At 39.7% G+C, this 7,257-nt stretch overlaps 1 long non-coding RNA gene across 1 annotated transcript; it reads right to left on the bottom strand.

Moving 5' to 3' along the window:
- Positions 1-3,749: 3,749 nt before the first annotated feature.
- LOC148683187 (uncharacterized) lies at positions 3,750-5,515 on the bottom strand. Its single transcript, XR_015947405.1, has 2 exons — positions 5,483-5,515; positions 3,750-4,312 (listed from the first exon to the last, which is right to left on the bottom strand). It is a non-coding gene; the product is annotated as an uncharacterized LOC148683187 (long non-coding RNA).
- Positions 5,516-7,257: the final 1,742 nt, after the last annotated feature.

Here is a 7,257-nt window from a genome sequence, read left to right as displayed (position 1 = left end):
ATAATAATAATAATTAGTTTTTGCACATATTTTCCAGCATAACATCCTTTTAAACATCGTTTTGAATTTTTTAGCTAGCACAGCCTAAGACTTCCTTCAACCTCGACTGATGGTTTTCTAAAGTCTTTCTAATTATATTCTATAAACAATTTCCAATTTCCCCCCGCTTTCTTCTTTCTTTATTCCTTTATATATAATATATTAAATGCCAGGTGGAAAAACCCAATCTCTTCTCAGAATATTAAAGGCCCAAATAAATGAGAGATAGAAAGGGGGAAAAGGAAAAAGAAAAAGAAGAAGAAATTGAAATTGAGGATTAAGAAAGAATCAAGGAGGATCAAAACTACCAATATTCAAAAATTATAGTGTGTAGATGAAAATAGAAAACTTAATGCATAGCGTAGTGAAGGCTGAGAAGTAGAAGGGGAGACAGTATGGGGGGAGGGGGATGTAAATAAAGACTCAAACAATGAATACACAATATGTATTGAAGTTTTATTTATTCATTGATGTTTAAATATTGTTTCATTTTTATTTATGTAATGTATATCTCGAAAATTAATAAAGACTCATTTTTTTAAAATAAAAAATAAAGTCTTTCTAATTATGCATTTTGTTACTATAATTATTGCTATAAACTCAAATTTCCAATACATCTATTCTTAATTCTTTTCACAATAATTTATAAATTACTGAGACCTGGAGATTCTAGGGCAGGAAATCATCTAAAACATGCAGGGCATCTGTAAACATCTAAACCTCTGAAACGCCACCCACCCTCCTTTAAACACTGCTTCAGTGATGTTTGATCAAGCCATTTTAAAGCCATCTCTTTATCGCTGAGCCTCATCTTCTCCATCCTGCAGTATGTGTACATTGAACTCCAATAGCACTGGAATCCACATGTACACAGCAGCAGCAGCAGCAGCAGCCCCATGCAATCTCTAACGATAAAATCATATTTCCTGCCAATGCAAATTCTTTTTTGTTTATGTCTCCCCAAATCCCTGGCAGCACCAAGGAGGATATTGTAATACAACGAAGAGAATCATCATTCCTTTCCTTAACAGGTATAACAGGAAATACAGGTAGAGGCATGACATCCTCCTTACGAGATATTATTGGATGAAGAGAAGTGAAGCTACAGGGAACCAGGCAGAGGGCCTTCTCGGTAGTGGCGCCCGCCCAGTGGAACACACTCCCATCAGATGTCAAAGAGATAAACAACTATCTGACCTTTAGAAGACATCTGAAGGCAGCCCTGTTTAGGGAAGTTTTTAATGTTTGATATTTTATCGTGTTTTTAATATTATGTTGGGAGCCGCCCAGAGTGGTTGGGGAGGTCCAGCCAGATGGTCAGGGTATAAGTATTAAAATATTAATATATTATTATTATTATTATTTCCTGGGTCACACATCCTCAGATGAATTTCAGCCTTTAAAATGATTTCCCTCCCCCATTTATTTATTTATTGATATCTCAATACATATACAAAATGTTTAAATAATATTACATATACACTTTACTTGTAAATTCACATTTTTCATTCCATTATCTATCAACATTTACTCATTTCTTACTTACTTCTTGGTCTCACCCTATGTCTTCCTTCCACCTGTGAATTCCTAATTTTTATTTTATAACTTTATTATTGTGATTGTATTCTTGTATCTTAATACCGGTAATTAAACATACATTCTTGTATATCTATTTAAATTCACTTTGTGAGATCAGTCTATACATATCAATAAATTTTTGTTGGAGCATCTTTTAATCATGTATTTGTCTACACACTTCCATTCCTGTTTGAAATTTTGGTTAGATTGCATTCTAATGGTTGCCGTCATTTTTGCTATTTCAATCATTTCAAAAAGAATTATGTTGCCAATCTGCCACGGATGGTACTTCTTCTGATCTGCAATTTTTAACAACCAATAACCTAGCAGTGGCTGTTGCATATAGAAAAATTCTCTTCACATCCCAAAGACTTTCAAAATGTTTTTTTAAAGCCTGAATTTTAGTCTCTCCCAAACAAAGCCCTTTTGTTCTCTTGCACTTTTTTTATTCTGAGTTATTGGAAGGTTTATCGCTCCTCTTTCCCATGCAACCAGGCAACATATATTTCTGAGGTATTTTCCCTGCTGTAATTTTGATTCTTTTTGGCATTTAAAAATTATTTTTACAATGGATTTTCAAAATCCCATCGCTGCTCATAGCCCCTGACTGCACAGACTGACAGACAGTAACTTTAGCCAATGGAGTCATTTCTTGCATCAGACAGGAACAGCCTAGTGATGATGAAGCATTAATATGCAAATGGGAACAGCAGGATGATTCAGCTGTTATTACAGATAGACTTTCAGACTCTCAGCTACTTCAAACCAACAATTGTGAGACAGCTGCTCAGATGATTGACAGTTTACTGGAAGCCTTTGGATTTACAAGTAAGTGTTTTCAGTGACTAGTCAAAGTAATGCTTGAACCCAAGAAAGACTGCAACAGTCGTGTGACACAGTTTTTAGCTATTTTTGAGAATCGGGAACTAGCAGATTTTACACTTGTTGATGAACTGAAAGTTTGCAATTGGGGGGGGGGGTCACTTGGACTAAAGTTTGAGACATTTGCCGCTCTCATGGCAACAGCCTATATTCCCACATTTTACTTTGCTGCCTTTTTTGTGATTTTAAATCTCCCTTGAGTTTCTCTCACCCAAGAGGACTTGCCCCAAACCTAGGTTTGCTATATTTTGAAGTGAAAAAAAGAGGATGCTATGACAGCCATTCAAAGCCAATAAATGCAAATTGGCTCAAATTTTACCCCTGAAAAAGAGGAAGCCTCCTTGAAAAAGAGGACGCCTGGCAAGCCTACACCTGGACCTTGACACCCAGAGAATTCTTCTTTTTTATATATATACCCACACCTGGGCAAACCCTTTAAGCCACAAATGCACAAATGAAATGTTGAGGAGTTAGAGATGCAGGCTTAAGCACAAATGTATAAAGGGACACCAGTATGCCCAGAAAATGCCTTTGGATAAGGTTGCCATATGCCTGGATTCCCCCGGACATTAGTGGGATTGCAGTGGTGGAAGTGATGTCCGGGTGGAATTTCCCCAAAAGCAGCAGTTCGTCCTGGATTTTTGGCAACATAACCAAAAACTTGAGCGGTTTGTGCATTTGGGAAACTTCTTTAAAAATCTCGACAATTTTGGTGTTTTTTCTAAAGAAGAAAGAAATGCTCAACAACTTTGGCATTTTTATATATAAAAAAGTTCTACAATTTGTTTGTGTCTGGATTTTCATACCCTCCAACATTTCTCCAATGAAAACAGGGATATCCTAAGGAAACGTGGACATTCCAGAATCAAATCAGAAACTGGGATGGCTTCTCTAAAACAGAGATGTTGCTGGAGAATAGGGACACTTGGAAGGTAACCCTATGTAAAACTGCAGCAAACAGTTAATATTTTACACATATTTTACATACTAAGGGGAGTAAAAGGCCAGAGTATTTCTGTGCCATTGAGAAAAGAAGATTTTTGTTTGAGGAAGATGTGTATCAATATTTTTCTTTCTTTTAGCCAAACACAGCTAAGAAGTCAATGTTGCCCTTCACCCACTAAACACATTGTTTAAAGTCCTTATGGACTAGAAGCCATACTTTCTCTTTAAAACAAAGAAGAGTTCAAGGTTCTCAATAGGCCAGCTCATTAAGCCACAAATATACAAAAGAAACAGTGCACCATGTCTTATTTTTGTATATGATTTTAATTATTACTGTTGCCCAAATAGAGGCCAAAACAGAAAACAGTTAACTTTTCTCACCAAATTATATTTCAGGATGGATAAATGACACTAGGAAGTGAGTGCCCAACAGAGAAAATATTTGAAACGATTTTATGTAGAGAGAAAGGCATTCAACAAGCTATCCCCCAGCCATTTCTTTTAGCTAACAATGACTCAGAACGGAAGATGGTGACCCTTCAGCCAACAAACATATCTTCCTGGGGAGTCTCATGTTCTCTACTTCTGCTGATGTGGCCACTGGGGGGTTTGCTTCGTCTGCTGCTGGCAAGGAGGGATGCATGGAGGTGGGATGACCACAGGAGGAATGCATGGAGGTGGGATGACCACGGGAGGTTGTTGTTGGCAGCCTCTGTCCTCATGGCAGGAACTTCCACCTCTGTGGCAGGAGTCCTGTGGTTTGTTGTGGCAGGAGTCCTGTGGTTTGGTGTGGCAGGAGTCCTGTGGTTTGGTGTGGCATCCTCTATCGTTGCGGGAGCACATCTTGATATCGGTCAAATCTGGAGGTCTGTGAGAAAGGAAGAAATAGCCTTTCAGAGAAGGTCCGGCAGAAGCATACCTTTCTTAGTCTTCCACTCAAAGCAGCTCACAATATAATGGCCTTCCTTTCCTGTAGGAGGCATCTATAATGTTCTGTCTGTGTTAGATAATGAAATCCATTCCTAAATGGAGCCAGTGTGGTATAGTCGTTAGAGTGTTGGACTAGGACCTGGGAGACTCAGATTTGAATCCCTACTCATCTATGGAGCTCACAGAGTGACCTCCGGCCAGTCCCACACTCTTGGCTTATAGAGTAGTTGTGAGAATAAGACAGGGGGAGCAGAAATATGTACACCACCTTGAGCTCCTTGGAGGAAAAGTGGTGGGATACAAATGTTAAGTAAATAAATCAACATTTTTAACTGTTGTGGGGCTCACTCAATGTACCCCGGGTTTGTAACAATCTACTCATCCTGCAAAGCAAGTAATCCGGACTAAAGAAGTGTCTGTCTTAGTTGACAATGCTTCCTAATATCTTTAAGGAAGAACATATACCTTGAACCCTAGTTCTTTCAGGGCTAGTTTCAGGCAGGAGGCCATTTCAGCTCTACCTTGAGTTGCTGGGAGTTTACCTTGAGATGCTCAAATTGTTTAATTCGGTTTTTGAATCATTGGCTCTGTTTCTAATTGGATTGTAATTTGGTATTGTGATAATGTGGCTTTTATTGGATTTGTATTAAAATTAATAAAAATATTATTTTAAAAAAGAGATGCTGGGAGTTGAGTGTGGGACCTTCTGCAGGCAAAGCAGATGTTCTACCACTGAGCTGTGACTCTTCATATGTCCCTGTGTGTGCCACTCAAACTGTTGGCTAGATGCATTCTCTTTAATTGAAAACTCAACTCTTATTTAGTCAAAGATTCTTTTGATTCCTTAGTTCACCAATGCCTACAGTTTGTTGGTTTTCAAATATTTGTACCCAATGCCAATCCTTCTCAGAGTAGAGCCAGTGAAGTCAATAGACATGGCTAACAAAGGTTCATTCATTTCAATGTGTCTACTCTAAGTCAAATGTAGTTAGCTGCAACCCAAATACACCTAATCTGGAAATTAGGTTATCCCCATGCATCTAGAATAATCAAAGTTCAAACTTCCCACAGATACAATCAATAGAGCAGGTGGTATCTCCAGACTTACCCCAAATGCCAACTGGAAAAGCTGCAGTAGCAAAGATCAGACGTGTATGTCTGGAACCTTGGAGGGCGAGACCTTTTATACGGTCCCCTTGCCTTACTTCTGGAAATGAAATTCCTCTCTTGAGCAAGTGTGAGCAATATTGTCCTTCAAGCCATGAGCAAATCTTTGATGGATGGGCCCCACCCCATGGAAAAGTTTCACCAGGAAATAATGGGATCACTTTTGTAATACTACAGGCACCTGACCATGTTCTGATTCTGTGCTGTGTAACTTAATTAATTGTCTTTGTCGGAAACCTACAGATCAACAAACATTGGGCAACTTTTGGGATAAAGAAAGGCAGTCTCCTTTTGAACAATGTCGTTCTGGATGCCTTTAAGATACATCATGGGGAAGGTGATTCCATCCAAATCTTTCCACACACCTTCCATTTTAGAACTATATGTGAGTAAACCATTTGGCTACAACACCTAGCAGACCCACAGGCCTAAATCTAGAGTGTGTGTGCTAGAGTCTCTGATGGTCCAGGAGATTGTAAAACCATGGAATATGGAGTTAGGCAGCTGTGAAGGTACAGCAGTGCGGAGGGACTGTGTGTAAGAGTCAACAAAGGGATTTAACTTACCATTTTTATCTCTGCTTTATTGTGTATACAGTCATACCTCGGTTTAAGTATGCCTCGGTTTGAGTACTTTCAGTTTAAGTACTCCGCGGACCCGTCTGGAACGGATTAATCCACTTTCCATTACTTTCAATGGGAAAGTTTGCTTCAGGTTAAGTACGCTTCAGGTTAAGTACGGACTTCCAGAACCAATTACACTCATACTTCGGGTTAAGTATGCTTCAGGTTGAGTACTCCGTGGACCTGTCTGGAACAGATTAATCCACTTTCCATTACTTTCAATGGAAAAGTTCGCTTCAGGTTAAGTACAGACTTCCAGAACGAATTGTGTACTGAAACCGAGGTACCACTGTATCGGGGGTTGTCAACCTGGTTCCTACCTCCCACTAGTGGGCGTTTCAGGATTCTAGGTGGACAGTAAGGGGTTCAACAGCACAAGCTGAATCCTCCTTCCATCAAGCACTGGTGGGGGTGAGGAAATTTTACCATCAAGAAAGATGCATTAGTGGGCGGTAGGTATAAAAAGGTTGACTACCCCTGGTGTATATGTTGAAATGTTGTATTTTAACTTACACAGTATGTTGTGTAGCAACACACTATGATGCCATTGGGATGATGGGCAGTTAAGAAATGTAGTAAATAATGGAGGGTAATTAATGAGCAATACGAGCCGGGGGCGGGGGGGAAGCCCCTTGTACATTTAGAGCAATATATTGCCATTTTAAATAACCATGGCTTTCCCCCAAAGAATTCTGGGAACTGTGGTTTGTTCAAGGTGCTGAGAGTTCTTAGTAGACTCCTATTCCCCTTACACAGCTACTATTAACAGAGTGGTTTAATAATCAATCCCTCTTCACGGGGAACCTGGACCTTTATACTGAAAGGCTCTCAGACTGATGGGTCAGTGTGTCTGGCTATTAATGAGAAGGTTGGTGGTTTGAGTCCATCCAGGGATGGTTGTGAGATTCCTGTGTTGCAGGGGGTTGGCCTAGATGACCTGACGCCCAGGTCCCTTCCAACTCTACAATTGTATGTTCAAGCCCGAGTTCTTTAATTTACAGGGTTGCATCCCACTAAAGCTATGGGACCCAGGTGGCGCTGTGGTTAAACCACTGAGCCTAGGGCTTGCTGATCAGAAGGTCGGCGGTTCGAA

This window comes from Zootoca vivipara, chromosome 16 (genome assembly GCF_965207765.1).
Source record: "Zootoca vivipara chromosome 16, rZooViv2.hap1.1, whole genome shotgun sequence".
Lineage (NCBI taxonomy): Eukaryota > Metazoa > Chordata > Lepidosauria > Squamata > Lacertidae > Zootoca > Zootoca vivipara.
Note: the sequence above shows the minus strand (reverse complement) of the source record. Positions and strands in the feature narration are given on the sequence as shown.